Here is an 18,302-nt window from a genome sequence, read left to right on the forward strand (position 1 = left end):
CTCTAGCTCTTCTAGCAGGAGATGGGCACTTCCCCTCTACCCCTGTTGCCAGACCAACCTTACGTATCCTGCAGGGTCAGGTCGGCCTGGCCTTTTATCTGTTGTTCTCTTCTGAGTGGTTAGTTTTTCATCGATACCGTGCTTTGCTTTTGTCAGGATTTACCCTGGTCTATCAAAACCCTTTTCTTGTACCAGTGAAGCCTAAGAAACAGTCCTGATGAGAGAACCAGGAACTCGAACAGATCATATTTATCCTGAATGTTCCGTCCAAAATGAAAAATACATTTCTGAGGAGCCTCAAGATCTCTGAGAAGGGAAGTTTCACCAACTCTGTCATGTAGGGGCATCAATTCCGATTCTGTGTCAATTTTCCGACTTTCCCAGCTAATACTTCTCTACCTCAGAAAGCCCACTCTCAACCGTTTCCTCTCTCAAAGGCAGTTGCTCTTAGAGTCTGCACATGGCACTTGGGGCCTGCTGGTCATTGGCTACTGCCCTCTGTACCTTGGGCCTAACAGCTGCGGGGCATCAAGATGAGAATGTCTCTTGTTCTAAGACTTAATATAGTTGGGTGCACATGGTTAAGGAATAATCACTTATTTTGTTGATCCAAGTGTTCGACCTTTCTTAATTATTCTAGTACCACAGTTTACTTGTTCTAAGATTTGTCCCCCCCCCCCATTTTAATATCTCTTAAGGTGGCACTTACCTTGCACTTGAGGACATATCCTAGTTTAACTGACAGCATTTCTCTTTCTTAGTCGAACATAAACTATAGTGCATCTTACCCTTGATGAAAGCTAGGATGCAATTAAATACTCTATTATGGTTACGATTCTGATATTTGAAATCCTCCGGTAGCTCCCTGTGCCCCCACAGTGTAGTACCTCACCTCCTCGGCATAGTATACAAACCATCTCACCCCAGTGTTAACCCCGGGGCTCAGCCTCCATCCCCAGGTGATGCTGCCAGATCAGCTGTCGGTTATCATGAACTTGCTATAGTTTCCTGAATGCACTGTGCTGCCTCCTGGCACTTTGAAACTTGACACACTCATCCTCATTCTTCGCTTTGCCCTTGTCTATCACCTCCCCTGAAAATCTGTTCCTAAGTGGCTTTTCCCAGCTCCAACCTACCCTTGGCAGTCTTTTCTCTCCCTGTGGTAAAGCCTGTCACACTGCACCATGGACATGCCGGTTGTCCCCCTGAGAAGAGAAAAGGGACAGTGAGGGCCCCCCAGCATTTGCAGCTCTAGTGCAGAGCCCCATGCCTGGCTTGCAGGAAATGCCAGATCATGAAGACAAACGGAGATCATCCTCTGGCTAAAACCAGCTCTTCTTTGCCTACCGCAGGATCTGGATCATTAAAGAGCAGCCAGTTATTATGGCTGTTTTTCTAGGGATTTTTTCCCCATATATTTCCCAGGGCTTTACTCTTTAGATAGCACTTTAATTCAGGCTTCAACCACTTCCTAGTCAGATCAGGTGAAATCATTTTCCTTCCCATACCCTCGATGTTTTTCTCACCTAGTAATTCTTTTTTTAAAGATCTTATTTACCCATTTGACAGATCACAAGTAGGCAGAGAGGTGGCAGAGAGAAAGGGGTAAGCAGGCTCCCCGCTGAGCAAAGAGCCTGATGTGGGGCTCCATCCCAGGACCCTGAAATCATGACCTGAGCGGAAGGCAGAGGCCTAAACCACTGAGCCACCCAAGAGCCCCTTATCTGGTAATTTTTAATCAATGTGGATTTGCTGCATCAAATAGTTCCTTCTTCTTCAAATATAAATATAGAAATATATTGATCAAGTCACACGCATGTCTTAGGAGAATGTCATACCTTTAGTAGCAACCTTGAAATCTTGGCCATTGGTTATGATTTTTGTTTTGGTTTGATTTGGTTCGGTTTTTGTAATTTTAAAAATCCCTCCAGCCCTTGGCTCTGTCTGACCTGATTGCTTTCAGCTGTTTCTGCAACAAAGTTGTCCCAGCTGCGAAAACTCTCATTGTTTCCAGTGGCGCCCCCTTCTGAACACTTTGTTAATAGAAAGCTTTTTTTTTTTTTTTTTTTTTTTTTTTTGGCTATGGTAAATGTGGAACAACAGTAGATATTTCAAAGAGGTGAACCACAGATAAATTTCTCTAAGGGTGGGGTGAGGGTTACTCAAAAAGGAACTTGACAAGGCTTTTAAAGATATCGACAATCATTATAACATAACGTGACTGATTGTTACCGTGCTCTTAACTGGGCAAACACTTGTTGGCTTCCAAGATAGACTAAAATAGTTGAGATGGTTCTAGCGGCCTGCTAGCACAGGGTCTCATGAGCCAGGGATTCTAGCCACTGGCTGTGCAAGGTTGAGACCTGTTAGTGATTCTATTTTTTCCTCTACAGAATGGGTCTTTCTACATTCCAGGTCCTTTCTACCCCAATAAATAATGCGGCGATTCTCTCAGTGAGTTGTACTTTTGGTTTAAACAGCCAACTGTCTGTTATAAAGGACTTTTGTTTAAATTCCTTTAAAAAAAAAGTCGTTTCAAAAAAATCTTTATTTTATTTTTTGATCCCATAGGTTTACTCTGATCCTGGAACTTTGTCATTTTGACCTTCTCTGCTGATTAAAATGTTCTTCATCATCAGCACCTACTGCTCTCCTCTCCTGGTGTGGTCTCTCGGGAAGGGGACTTCTCTAGCTCTTCTAGCAGGAGATGGGCACTTCCCCTCTACCCCTGTTGCCAGACCAACCTTACGTATCCTGCAGGGTCAGGTCGGCCTGGCCTTTTATCTGTTGTTCTCTTCTGAGTGGTTAGTTTTTCATAGATACCGTGCTTTGCTTTTGTCAGGATTTACCCTGGTCTATCAAAACCCTTTTCTTGTACCAGTGAAGCCTAAGAAACAGTCCTGATGAGAGAACCAGGAACTCGAACAGATCATATTTATCCTGAATGTTCCGTCCAAAATGAAAAATACATTTCTGAGGAGCCTCAAGATCTCTGAGAAGGGAAGTTTCACCAACTCTGTCATGTAGGGGCATCAATTCCGATTCTGTGTCAATTTTCCGACTTTCCCAGCTAATACTTCTCTACCTCAGAAAGCCCACTCTCAACCGTTTCCTCTCTCAAAGGCAGTTGCTCTTAGAGTCTGCACATGGCACTTGGGGCCTGCTGGTCATTGGCTACTGCCCTCTGTACCTTGGGCCTAACAGCTGCGGGGCATCAAGATGAGAATGTCTCTTGTTCTAAGACTTAATATAGTTGGGTGCACATGGTTAAGGAATAATCACTTATTTTGTTGATCCAAGTGTTCGACCTTTCTTAATTATTCTAGTACCACAGTTTACTTGTTCTAAGATTTGTCCCCCCCCCCCATTTTAATATCTCTTAAGGTGGCATTTACCTTGCACTTGAGGACATATCCTAGTTTAACTGACAGCATTTCTCTTTCTTAGTCGAACATAAACTATAGTGCATCTTACCCTTGATGAAAGCTAGGATGCAATTAAATACTCTATTATGGTTACGATTCTGATATTTGAAATCCTCCGGTAGCTCCCTGTGCCCCCACAGTGTAGTACCTCACCTCCTCGGCATAGTATACAAACCATCTCACCCCAGTGTTAACCCCGGGGCTCAGCCTCCATCCCCAGGTGATGCTGCCAGATCAGCTGTCGGTTATCATGAACTTGCTGTAGTTTCCTGAATGCACTGTGCTGCCTCCTGGCACTTTGAAACGTGACACACTCATCCTCATTCTTCGCTTTGCCCTTGTCTATCACCTCCCCTGAAAATCTGTTCCTAAGTGGCTTTTCCCAGCTCCAACCTACCCTTGGCAGTCTTTTCTCTCCCTGTGGTAAAGCCTGTCACACTGCACCATGGACATGCCGGTTGTCCCCCTGAGAAGAGAAAAGGGACAGTGAGGGCCCCCCAGCATTTGCAGCTCTAGTGCAGAGCCCCATGCCTGACTTGCAGGAAATGCCAGATCATGAAGACAAACGGAGATCATCCTCTGGCTAAAACCAGCTCTTCTTTGCCTACCGCAGGATCTGGATCATTAAAGAGCAGCCAGTTATTATGGCTGTTTTTCTAGGGATTTTTTCCCCATATATTTCCCAGGGCTTTACTCTTTAGATAGCACTTTAATTCAGGCTTCAACCACTTCCTAGTCAGATCAGGTGAAATCATTTTCCTTCCCATACCCTCGATGTTTTTCTCACCTAGTAATTCTTTTTTTAAAGATCTTATTTACCCATTTGACAGATCACAAGTAGGCAGAGAGGTGGCAGAGAGAAAGGGGTAAGCAGGCTCCCCGCTCAGCAAAGAGCCTGATGTGGGGCTCCATCCCAGGACCCTGAAATCATGCCCTGAGCAGAAGGCAGAGGCCTAAACCACTGAGCCACCCAAGAGCCCCTTATCTGGTAATTTTTAATCAATGTGGATTTGCTGCATCAAATAGTTCCTTCTTCTTCAAATATAAATATAGAAATATATTGATCAAGTCACACGCATGTCTTAGGAGAATGTCATACCTTTAGTAGCAACCTTGAAATCTTGGCCATTGGTTATGATTTTTGTTTTGGTTTGATTTGGTTCGGTTTTTGTAATTTTAAAAATCCCTCCAGCCCTTGGCTCTGTCTGACCTGATTGCTTTCAGCTGTTTCTGCAACAAAGTTGTCCCAGCTGCGAAAACTCTCATTGTTTCCAGTGGCGCCCCCTTCTGAACACTTTGTTAATAGAAAGCTTTTTTTTTTTTTTTTTTGGCTATGGTAAATGTGGAACAACAGTAGATATTTCAAAGAGGTGAACCACAGATAAATTTCTCTAAGGGTGGGGTGAGGGTTACTCAAAAAGGAACTTGACAAGGCTTTTAAAGATATCGACAATCATTATAACATAACGTGACTGATTGTTACTGTGCTCTTAACTGGGCAAACACTTGTTGGCTTCCAAGATAGACTAACATAGTTGAGATGGTTCTAGCGGCCTGCTAGCACAGGGTCTCATGAGCCAGGGATTCTAGCCACTGGCTGTGCAAGGTTGAGACCTGGTTTGATTCTATTTTTTCCTCTACAGAATGGGTCTTTCTACATTCCAGGTCCTTTCTACCCCAATAAATAATGCGGCGATTCTCTCAGTGAGTTGTACTTTTGGTTTAAACAGCCAACTGTCTGTTATAAAGGACTTTTGTTTAAATTCCTTTAAAAAAAAAGTCGTCTCAAAAAAATCTTTTTTTTTATTTTTTGATCCCATAGGTTTACTCTGATCCTGGAACTTTGTCATTTTGACCTTCTCTGCTGATTAAAATATTCTTCATCATCAGCACCTACTGCTCTCCTCTCCTGGTGTGGTCTCTCGGGAAGGGGACTTCTCTAGCTCTTCTAGCAGGAGATGGGCACTTCCCCTCTACCCCTGTTGCCAGACCAACCTTACCTATCCTGCAGGGTCAGGTCGGCCTGGCCTTTTATCTGTTGTTCTCTTCTGAGTGGTTAGTTTTTCATAGATACCGTGCTTTGCTTTTGTCAGGATTTACCCTGGTCTATCAAAACCCTTTTCTTGTACCAGTGAAGCCTAAGAAACAGTCCTGATGAGAGAACCAGGAACTCGAACAGATCATATTTATCCTGAATGTTCCGTCCAAAATGAAAAATACATTTCTGAGGAGCCTCAAGATCTCTGAGAAGGGAAGTTTCACCAACTCTGTCATGTAGGGGCATCAATTCCGATTCTGTGTCAATTTTCCGACTTTCCCAGCTAATACTTCTCTACCTCAGAAAGCCCACTCTCAACCGTTTCCTCTCTCAAAGGCAGTTGCTCTTAGAGTCTGCACATGGCACTTGGGGCCTGCTGGTCATTGGCTACTGCCCTCTGTACCTTGGGCCTAACAGCTGCGGGGCATCAAGATGAGAATGTCTCTTGTTCTAAGACTTAATATAGTTGGGTGCACATGGTTAAGGAATAATCACTTATTTTGTTGATCCAAGTGTTCGACCTTTCTTAATTATTCTAGTACCACAGTTTACTTGTTCTAAGATTTGTCCCCCCCCCCCCATTTTAATATCTCTTAAGGTGGCACTTACCTTGCACTTGAGGACATATCCTAGTTTAACTGACAGCATTTCTCTTTCTTAGTCGAACATAAACTATAGTGCATCTTACCCTTGATGAAAGCTAGGATGCAATTAAATACTCTATTATGGTTACGATTCTGATATTTGAAATCCTCCGGTAGCTCCCTGTGCCCCCACAGTGTAGTACCTCACCTCCTCGGCATAGTATACAAACCATCTCACCCCAGTGTTAACCCCGGGGCTCAGCCTCCATCCCCAGGTGATGCTGCCAGATCAGCTGTCGGTTATCATGAACTTGCTATAGTTTCCTGAATGCACTGTGCTGCCTCCTGGCACTTTGAAACTTGACACACTCATCCTCATTCTTCGCTTTGCCCTTGTCTATGACCTCCCCTGAAAATCTGTTCCTAAGTGGCTTTTCCCAGCTCCAACCTACCCTTGGCAGTCTTCTCTCTCCCTGTGGTAAAGCCTGTCACACTGCACCATGGACATGCCGGTTGTCCCCCTGAGAAGAGAAAAGGGACAGTGAGGGCCCCCCAGCATTTGCAGCTCTAGTGCAGAGCCCCATGCCTGGCTTGCAGGAAATGCCAGATCATGAAGACAAACGGAGATCATCCTCTGGCTAAAACCAGCTCTTCTTTGCCTACCGCAGGATCTGGATCATTAAAGAGCAGCCAGTTATTATGGCTGTTTTTCTAGGGATTTTTTCCCCATATATTTCCCAGGGCTTTACTCTTTAGATAGCACTTTAATTCAGGCTTCAACCACTTCCTAGTCAGATCAGGTGAAATCATTTTCCTTCCCATACCCTCGATGTTTTTCTCACCTAGTAATTCTTTTTTTAAAGATCTTATTTACCCATTTGACAGATCACAAGTAGGCAGAGAGGTGGCAGAGAGAAAGGGGTAAGCAGGCTCCCCGCTGAGCAAAGAGCCTGATGTGGGGCTCCATCCCAGGACCCTGAAATCATGACCTGAGCGGAAGGCAGAGGCCTAAACCACTGAGCCACCCAAGAGCCCCTTATCTGGTAATTTTTAATCAATGTGGATTTGCTGCATCAAATAGTTCCTTCTTCTTCAAATATAAATATAGAAATATATTGATCAAGTCACACGCATGTCTTAGGAGAATGTCATACCTTTAGTAGCAACCTTGAAATCTTGGCCATTGGTTATGATTTTTGTTTTGGTTTGATTTGGTTCGGTTTTTGTAATTTTAAAAATCCCTCCAGCCCTTGGCTCTGTCTGACCTGATTGCTTTCAGCTGTTTCTGCAACAAAGTTGTCCCAGCTGCGAAAACTCTCATTGTTTCCAGTGGCGCCCCCTTCTGAACACTTTGTTAATAGAAAGCTTTTTTTTTTTTTTTTTTTTTTTTTTTTGGCTATGGTAAATGTGGAACAACAGTAGATATTTCAAAGAGGTGAACCACAGATAAATTTCTCTAAGGGTGGGGTGAGGGTTACTCAAAAAGGAACTTGACAAGGCTTTTAAAGATATCGACAATCATTATAACATAACGTGACTGATTGTTACTGTGCTCTTAACTGGGCAAACACTTGTTGGCTTCCAAGATAGACTAACATAGTTGAGATGGTTCTAGCGGCCTGCTAACACAGGGTCTCATGAGCCAGGGATTCTAGCCACTGGCTGTGCAAGGTTGAGACCTGTTAGTGATTCTATTTTTTCCTCTACAGAATGGGTCTTTCTACATTCCAGGTCCTTTCTACCCCAATAAATAATGCGGCGATTCTCTCAGTGAGTTGTACTTTTGGTTTAAACAGCCAACTGTCTGTTATAAAGGACTTTTGTTTAAATTCCTTTAAGAAAAAAAAAGTCGTTTCCAAAAAAATCTTTTTTTTTATTTTTTGATCCCATAGGTTTACTCTGATCCTGGAACTTTGTCATTTTGACCTTCTCTGCTGATTAAAATATTCTTCATCATCAGCACCTACTGCTCTCCTCTCCTGGTGTGGTCTCTCGGGAAGGGGACTTCTCTAGCTCTTCTAGCAGGAGATGGGCACTTCCCCTCTACCCCTGTTGCCAGACCAACCTTACATATCCTGCAGGGTCAGGTCGGCCTGGCCTTTTATCTGTTGTTCTCTTCTGAGTGGTTAGTTTTTCATCGATACCGTGCTTTGCTTTTGTCAGGATTTACCCTGGTCTATCAAAACCCTTTTCTTGTACCAGTGAAGCCTAAGAAACAGTCCTGATGAGAGAACCAGGAACTCGAACAGATCATATTTATCCTGAATGTTCCGTCCAAAATGAAAAATACATTTCTGAGGAGCCTCAAGATCTCTGAGAAGGGAAGTTTCACCAACTCTGTCATGTAGGGGCATCAATTCCGATTCTGTGTCAATTTTCCGACTTTCCCAGCTAATACTTCTCTACCTCAGAAAGCCCGCTCTCAACCGTTTCCTCTCTCAAAGGCAGTTGCTCTTAGAGTCTGCACATGGCACTTGGGGCCTGCTGGTCATTGGCTACTGCCCTCTGTACCTTGGGCCTAACAGCTGCGGGGCATCAAGATGAGAATGTCTCTTGTTCTAAGACTTAATATAGTTGGGTGCACATGGTTAAGGAATAATCACTTATTTTGTTGATCCAAGTGTTCGACCTTTCTTAATTATTCTAGTACCACAGTTTACTTGTTCTAAGATTTGTCCCCCCGCCCCCCATTTTAATATCTCTTAAGGTGGCATTTACCTTGCACTTGAGGACATATCCTAGTTTAACTGACAGCATTTCTCTTTCTTAGTCGAACATAAACTATAGTGCATCTTACCCTTGATGAAAGCTAGGATGCAATTAAATACTCTATTATGGTTACGATTCTGATATTTGAAATCCTCCGGTAGCTCCCTGTGCCCCCACAGTGTAGTACCTCACCTCCTCGGCATAGTATACAAACCATCTCACCCCAGTGTTAACCCCGGGGCTCAGCCTCCATCCCCAGGTGATGCTGCCAGATCAGCTGTCGGTTATCATGAACTTGCTGTAGTTTCCTGAATGCACTGTGCTGCCTCCTGGCACTTTGAAACGTGACACACTCATCCTCATTCTTCGCTTTGCCCTTGTCTATCACCTCCCCTGAAAATCTGTTCCTAAGTGGCTTTTCCCAGCTCCAACCTACCCTTGGCAGTCTTTTCTCTCCCTGTGGTAAAGCCTGTCACACTGCACCATGGACATGCCGGTTGTCCCCCTGAGAAGAGAAAAGGGACAGTGAGGGCCCCCCAGCATTTGCAGCTCTAGTGCAGAGCCCCATGCCTGGCTTGCAGGAAATGCCAGATCATGAAGACAAACGGAGATCATCCTCTGGCTAAAACCAGCTCTTCTTTGCCTACCGCAGGATCTGGATCATTAAAGAGCAGCCAGTTATTATGGCTGTTTTTCTAGGGATTTTTTCCCCATATATTTCCCAGGGCTTTACTCTTTATATAGCACTTTAATTCAGGCTTCAACCACTTCCTAGTCAGATCAGGTGAAATCATTTTCCTTCCCATACCCTCGATGTTTTTCTCACCTAGTAATTCTTTTTTTAAAGATCTTATTTACCCATTTGACAGATCACAAGTAGGCAGAGAGGTGGCAGAGAGAAAGGGGTAAGCAGGCTCCCCGCTCAGCAAAGAGCCTGATGTGGGGCTCCATCCCAGGACCCTGAAATCATGACCTGAGCCGAAGGCAGAGGCCTAAACCACTGAGCCACCCAAGAGCCCCTTATCTGGTAATTTTTAATCAATGTGGATTTGCTGCATCAAATAGTTCCTTCTTCTTCAAATATAAATATAGAAATATATTGATCAAGTCACACGCATGTCTTAGGAGAATGTCATACCTTTAGTAGCAACCTTGAAATCTTGGCCATTGGTTATGATTTTTGTTTTGGTTTGATTTGGTTCGGTTTTTGTAATTTTAAAAATCCCTCCAGCCCTTGGCTCTGTCTGACCTGATTGCTTTCAGCTGTTTCTGCAACAAAGTTGTCCCAGCTGCGAAAACTCTCATTGTTTCCAGTGGCGCCCCCTTCTGAACACTTTGTTAATAGAAAGCTTTTTTTTTTTTTTTTTTTTTTTTTTTTTTTTTGGCTATGGTAAATGTGGAACAACAGTAGATATTTCAAAGAGGTGAACCACAGATAAATTTCTCTAAGGGTGTGGTGAGGGTTACTCAAAAAGGAACTTGACAAGGCTTTTAAAGATATCGACAATCATTATAACATAACGTGACTGATTGTTACTGTGCTCTTAACTGGGCAAACACTTGTTGGCTTCCAAGATAGACTAACATAGTTGAGATGGTTCTAGCGGCCTGCTAGCACAGGGTCTCATGAGCCAGGGATTCTAGCCACTGGCTGTGCAAGGTTGAGACCTGGTTTGATTCTATTTTTTCCTCTACAGAATGGGTCTTTCTACATTCCAGGTCCTTTCTACCCCAATAAATAATGCGGCGATTCTCTCAGTGAGTTGTACTTTTGGTTTAAACAGCCAACTGTCTGTTATAAAGGACTTTTGTTTAAATTCCTTTAAAAAAAAAAGTCGTTTCAAAAAAATCTTTTTTTTTATTTTTTGATCCCATAGGTTTACTCTGATCCTGGAACTTTGTCATTTTGACCTTCTCTGCTGATTAAAATATTCTTCATCATCAGCACCTACTGCTCTCCTCTCCTGGTGTGGTCTCTCGGGAAGGGGACTTCTCTAGCTCTTCTAGCAGGAGATGGGCACTTCCCCTCTACCCCTGTTGCCAGACCAACCTTACGTATCCTGCAGGGTCAGGTCGGCCTGGCCTTTTATCTGTTGTTCTCTTCTGAGTGGTTAGTTTTTCATCGATACCGTGCTTTGCTTTTGTCAGGATTTACCCTGGTCTATCAAAACCCTTTTCTTGTACCAGTGAAGCCTAAGAAACAGTCCTGATGAGAGAACCAGGAACTCGAACAGATCATATTTATCCTGAATGTTCCGTCCAAAATGAAAAATACATTTCTGAGGAGCCTCAAGATCTCTGAGAAGGGAAGTTTCACCAACTCTGTCATGTAGGGGCATCAATTCCGATTCTGTGTCAATTTTCCGACTTTCCCAGCTAATACTTCTCTACCTCAGAAAGCCCACTCTCAACCGTTTCCTCTCTCAAAGGCAGTTGCTCTTAGAGTCTGCACATGGCACTTGGGGCCTGCTGGTCATTGGCTACTGCCCTCTGTACCTTGGGCCTAACAGCTGCGGGGCATCAAGATGAGAATGTCTCTTGTTCTAAGACTTAATATAGTTGGGTGCACATGGTTAAGGAATAATCACTTATTTTGTTGATCCAAGTGTTCGACCTTTCTTAATTATTCTAGTACCACAGTTTACTTGTTCTAAGATTTGTCCCCCCCCCCATTTTAATATCTCTTAAGGTGGCACTTACCTTGCACTTGAGGACATATCCTAGTTTAACTGACAGCATTTCTCTTTCTTAGTCGAACATAAACTATAGTGCATCTTACCCTTGATGAAAGCTAGGATGCAATTAAATACTCTATTATGGTTACGATTCTGATATTTGAAATCCTCCGGTACCTCCCTGTGCCCCCACAGTGTAGTACCTCACCTCCTCGGCATAGTATACAAACCATCTCACCCCAGTGTTAACCCCGGGGCTCAGCCTCCATCCCCAGGTGATGCTGCCAGATCAGCTGTCGGTTATCATGAACTTGCTGTAGTTTCCTGAATGCACTGTGCTGCCTCCTGGCACTTTGAAACGTGACACACTCATCCTCATTCTTCGCTTTGCCCTTGTCTATCACCTCCCCTGAAAATCTGTTCCTAAGTGGCTTTTCCCAGCTCCAACCTACCCTTGGCAGTCTTTTCTCTCCCTGTGGTAAAGCCTGTCACACTGCACCATGGACATGCCGGTTGTCCCCCTGAGAAGAGAAAAGGGACAGTGAGGGCCCCCCAGCATTTGCAGCTCTAGTGCAGAGCCCCATGCCTGGCTTGCAGGAAATGCCAGATCATGAAGACAAACGGAGATCATCCTCTGGCTAAAACCAGCTCTTCTTTGCCTACCGCAGGATCTGGATCATTAAAGAGCAGCCAGTTATTATGGCTGTTTTTCTAGGGATTTTTTCCCCATATATTTCCCAGGGCTTTACTCTTTAGATAGCACTTTAATTCAGGCTTCAACCACTTCCTAGTCAGATCAGGTGAAATCATTTTCCTTCCCATACCCTCGATGTTTTTCTCACCTAGTAATTCTTTTTTTAAAGATCTTATTTACCCATTTGACAGATCACAAGTAGGCAGAGAGGTGGCAGAGAGAAAGGGGTAAGCAGGCTCCCCGCTCAGCAAAGAGCCTGATGTGGGGCTCCATCCCAGGACCCTGAAATCATGACCTGAGCCGAAGGCAGAGGCCTAAACCACTGAGCCACCCAAGAGCCCCTTATCTGGTAATTTTTAATCAATGTGGATTTGCTGCATCAAATAGTTCCTTCTTCTTCAAATATAAATATAGAAATATATTGATCAAGTCACACGCATGTCTTAGGAGAATGTCATACCTTTAGTAGCAACCTTGAAATCTTGGCCATTGGTTATGATTTTTGTTTTGGTTTGATTTGGTTCGGTTTTTGTAATTTTAAAAATCCCTCCAGCCCTTGGCTCTGTCTGACCTGATTGCTTTCAGCTGTTTCTGCAACAAAGTTGTCCCAGCTGCGAAAACTCTCATTGTTTCCAGTGGCGCCCCCTTCTGAACACTTTGTTAATAGAAAGCTTTTTTTTTTTTTTTTTTTTTTTTTTTTTTTTGGCTATGGTAAATGTGGAACAACAGTAGATATTTCAAAGAGGTGAACCACAGATAAATTTCTCTAAGGGTGTGGTGAGGGTTACTCAAAAAGGAACTTGACAAGGCTTTTAAAGATATCGACAATCATTATAACATAACGTGACTGATTGTTACTGTGCTCTTAACTGGGCAAACACTTGTTGGCTTCCAAGATAGACTAACATAGTTGAGATGGTTCTAGCGGCCTGCTAGCACAGGGTCTCATGAGCCAGGGATTCTAGCCACTGGCTGTGCAAGGTTGAGACCTGGTTTGATTCTATTTTTTCCTCTACAGAATGGGTCTTTCTACATTCCAGGTCCTTTCTACCCCAATAAATAATGCGGCGATTCTCTCAGTGAGTTGTACTTTTGGTTTAAACAGCCAACTGTCTGTTATAAAGGACTTTTGTTTAAATTCCTTTAAAAAAAAAAGTCGTTTCAAAAAAATCTTTTTTTTTATTTTTTGATCCCATAGGTTTACTCTGATCCTGGAACTTTGTCATTTTGACCTTCTCTGCTGATTAAAATATTCTTCATCATCAGCACCTACTGCTCTCCTCTCCTGGTGTGGTCTCTCGGGAAGGGGACTTCTCTAGCTCTTCTAGCAGGAGATGGGCACTTCCCCTCTACCCCTGTTGCCAGACCAACCTTACGTATCCTGCAGGGTCAGGTCGGCCTGGCCTTTTATCTGTTGTTCTCTTCTGAGTGGTTAGTTTTTCATCGATACCGTGCTTTGCTTTTGTCAGGATTTACCCTGGTCTATCAAAACCCTTTTCTTGTACCAGTGAAGCCTAAGAAACAGTCCTGATGAGAGAACCAGGAACTCGAACAGATCATATTTATCCTGAATGTTCCGTCCAAAATGAAAAATACATTTCTGAGGAGCCTCAAGATCTCTGAGAAGGGAAGTTTCACCAACTCTGTCATGTAGGGGCATCAATTCCGATTCTGTGTCAATTTTCCGACTTTCCCAGCTAATACTTCTCTACCTCAGAAAGCCCACTCTCAACCGTTTCCTCTCTCAAAGGCAGTTGCTCTTAGAGTCTGCACATGGCACTTGGGGCCTGCTGGTCATTGGCTACTGCCCTCTGTACCTTGGGCCTAACAGCTGCGGGGCATCAAGATGAGAATGTCTCTTGTTCTAAGACTTAATATAGTTGGGTGCACATGGTTAAGGAATAATCACTTATTTTGTTGATCCAAGTGTTCGACCTTTCTTAATTATTCTAGTACCACAGTTTACTTGTTCTAAGATTTGTCCCCCCCCCCATTTTAATATCTCTTAAGGTGGCACTTACCTTGCACTTGAGGACATATCCTAGTTTAACTGACAGCATTTCTCTTTCTTAGTCGAACATAAACTATAGTGCATCTTACCCTTGATGAAAGCTAGGATGCAATTAAATACTCTATTATGGTTACGATTCTGATATTTGAAATCCTCCGGTACCTCCCTGTGCCCCCACAGTGTAGTACCTCACCTCCTCGGCATAGTATACAAACCATCTCACCCCAGTGTTAACCCCGGGGCTCAGCCTCCATCCCCAGGTGATGCTGCCAGATCAGCTGTCGGTTATCATGAACTTGCTGTAGTTTCCTGAATGCACTGTGCTGCCTCCTGGCACTTTGAATCGTGACACACTCATCCTCATTCTTCGCTTTGCCCTTGTCTATGACCTCCCCTGAAAATCTGTTCCTAAGTGGCTTTTCCCAGCTCCAACCTACCCTTGGCAGTCTTCTCTCTCCCTGTGGTAAAGCCTGTCACACTGCACCATGGACATGCCGGTTGTCCCCCTGAGAAGAGAAAAGGGACAGTGAGGGCCCCCCAGCATTTGCAGCTCTAGTGCAGAGCCCCATGCCTGGCTTGCAGGAAATGCCAGATCATGAAGACAAACGGAGATCATCCTCTGGCTAAAACCAGCTCTTCTTTGCCTACTGCAGGATCTGGATCATTAAAGAGCAGCCAGTTATTATGGCTGTTTTTCTAGGGATTTTTTCCCCATATATTTCCCAGGGCTTTTCTCTTTATATAGCACTTTAATTCAGGCTTCAACCACTTCCTAGTCAGATCAGGGGAAATCATTTTCCTTCCCATACCCTCGATGTTTTTCTCACCTAGTAATTCTTTTTTTAAAGATCTTATTTACCCATTTGACAGATCACAAGTAGGCAGAGAGGTGGCAGAGAGAAAGGGGTAAGCAGGCTCCCCGCTGAGCAAAGAGCCTGATGTGGGGCTCCATCCCAGGACCCTGAAATCATGACCTGAGCGGAAGGCAGAGGCCTAAACCACTGAGCCACCCAAGAGCCCCTTATCTGGTAATTTTTAATCAATGTGGATTTGCTGCATCAAATAGTTCCTTCTTCTTCAAATATAAATATAGAAATATATTGATCAAGTCACACGCATGTCTTAGGAGAATGTCATACCTTTAGTAGCAACCTTGAAATCTTGGCCATTGGTTATGATTTTTGTTTTGGTTTGATTTGGTTCGGTTTTTGTAATTTTAAAAATCCCTCCAGCCCTTGGCTCTGTCTGACCTGATTGCTTTCAGCTGTTTCTGCAACAAAGTTGTCCCAGCTGCGAAAACTCTCATTGTTTCCAGTGGCGCCCCCTTCTGAACACTTTGTTAATAGAAAGCTTTTTTTTTTTTTTTTTTTTTTTTGGCTATGGTAAATGTGGAACAACAGTAGATATTTCAAAGAGGTGAACCACAGATAAATTTCTCTAAGGGTGGGGTGAGGGTTACTCAAAAAGGAACTTGACAAGGCTTTTAAAGATATCGACAATCATTATAACATAACGTGACTGATTGTTACCGTGCTCTTAACTGGGCAAACACTTGTTGGCTTCCAAGATAGACTAACATAGTTGAGATGGTTCTAGCGGCCTGCTAGCACAGGGTCTCATGAGCCAGGGATTCTAGCCACTGGCTGTGCAAGGTTGAGACCTGTTAGTGATTCTATTTTTTCCTCTACAGAATGGGTCTTTCTACATTCCAGGTCCTTTCTACCCCAATAAATAATGCGGCGATTCTCTCAGTGAGTTGTACTTTTGGTTTAAACAGCCAACTGTCTGTTATAAAGGACTTTTGTTTAAATTCCTTTAAAAAAAAAAGTCGTTTCAAAAAAATCTTTTTTTTTATTTTTTGATCCCATAGGTTTACTCTGATCCTGGAACTTTGTCATTTTGACCTTCTCTGCTGATTAAAATATTCTTCATCATCAGCACCTACTGCTCTCCTCTCCTGGTGTGGTCTCTCGGGAAGGGGACTTCTCTAGCTCTTGTAGCAGGAGATGGGCACTTCCCCTCTACCCCTGTTGCCAGACCAACCTTACCTATCCTGCAGGGTCAGGTCGGCCTGGCCTTTTATCTGTTGTTCTCTTCTGAGTGGTTAGTTTTTCATCGATACCGTGCTTTGCTTTTGTCAGGATTTACCCTGGTCTATCAAAACCCTTTTCTTGTACCAGTGAAGCCTAAGAAACAGTCCTGATGAGAGAACCAGGAACTCGAACAGATCATATTTATCCTGAATGTTCCGTCCAAAATGAAAAATACATTTCTGAGGAGCCTCAAGATCTCTGAGAAGGGAAGTTTCACCAACTCTGTCATGTAGGGGCATCAATTCCGATTCTGTGTCAATTTTCCGACTTTCCCAGCTAATACTTCTCTACCTCAGAAAGCCCACTCTCAACCGTTTCCTCTCTCAAAGGCAGTTGCTCTTAGAGTCTGCACATGGCACTTGGGGCCTGCTGGTCATTGGCTACTGCCCTCTGTACCTTGGGCCTAACAGCTGGGGGCATCAAGATGAGAATGTCTCTTGTTCTAAGACTTAATATAGTTGGGTGCACATGGTTAAGGAATATTCACTTATTTTGTTGATCCAAGTGTTCGACCTTTCTTAATTATTCTAGTACCGCAGTTTACTTGTTCTAAGATTTGTCCCCCCCCCCATTTTAATATCACTTAAGGTTGCATTTACCTTGCACTTGAGGACATATCCTAGTTTAACTGACAGCATTTCTCTTTCTTAGTCGAACATAAACTATAGTGCATCTTACCCTTGATGAAAGCTAGGATGCAATTAAATACTCTATTATGGTTACGATTCTGATATTTGAAATCCTCCGGTAGCTCCCTGTGCCCCCACAGTGTAGTACCTCACCTCCTCGGCATAGTATACAAACCATCTCACCCCAGTGTTAACCCCGGGGCTCAGCCTCCATCCCCAGGTGATGCTGCCAGATCAGCTGTCGGTTATCATGAACTTGATGTAGTTTCCTGAATGCACTGTGCTGCCTCCTGGCACTTTGAAACGTGACACACTCATCCTCATTCTTCGCTTTGCCCTTGTCTATCACCTCCCCTGAAAATCTGTTCCTAAGTGGCTTTTCCCAGCTCCAACCTACCCTTGGCAGTCTTTTCTCTCCCTGTGGTAAAGCCTGTCACACTGCACCATGGACATGCCGGTTGTCCCCCTGAGAAGAGAAAAGGGACAGTGAGGGCCCCCCAGCATTTGCAGCTCTAGTGCAGAGCCCCATGCCTGGCTTGCAGGAAATGCCAGATCATGAAGACAAACGGAGATCATCCTCTGGCTAAAACCAGCTCTTCTTTGCCTACCGCAGGATCTGGATCATTAAAGAGCAGCCAGTTATTATGGCTGTTTTTCTAGGGATTTTTTCCCCATATATTTCCCAGGGCTTTACTCTTTATATAGCACTTTAATTCAGGCTTCAACCACTTCCTAGTCAGATCAGGTGAAATCATTTTCCTTCCCATACCCTCGATGTTTTTCTCACCTAGTAATTCTTTTTTTAAAGATCTTATTTACCCATTTGACAGATCACAAGTAGGCAGAGAGGTGGCAGAGAGAAAGGGGTAAGCAGGCTCCCCGCTGAGCAAAGAGCCTGATGTGGGGCTCCATCCCAGGACCCTGAAATCATGACCTGAGCGGAAGGCAGAGGCCTAAACCACTGAGCCACCCAAGAGCCCCTTATCTGGTAATTTTTAATCAATGTGGATTTGCTGCATCAAATAGTTCCTTCTTCTTCAAATATAAATATAGAAATATATTGATCAAGTCACACGCATGTCTTAGGAGAATGTCATACCTTTAGTAGCAACCTTGAAATCTTGGCCATTGGTTATGATTTTTGTTTTGGTTTGATTTGGTTCGGTTTTTGTAATTTTAAAAATCCCTCCAGCCCTTGGCTCTGTCTGACCTGATTGCTTTCAGCTGTTTCTGCAACAAAGTTGTCCCAGCTGCGAAAACTCTCATTGTTTCCAGTGGCGCCCCCTTCTGAACACTTTGTTAATAGAAAGCTTTTTTTTTTTTTTTTTTTTTTTTTTTTTTTTTGGCTATGGTAAATGTGGAACAACAGTAGATATTTCAAAGAGGTGAACCACAGATAAATTTCTCTAAGGGTGGGGTGAGGGTTACTCAAAAAGGAACTTGA

Source organism: Mustela lutreola, chromosome 3 (genome assembly GCF_030435805.1).
Source record: "Mustela lutreola isolate mMusLut2 chromosome 3, mMusLut2.pri, whole genome shotgun sequence".
Taxonomy (NCBI): domain Eukaryota; kingdom Metazoa; phylum Chordata; class Mammalia; order Carnivora; family Mustelidae; genus Mustela; species Mustela lutreola.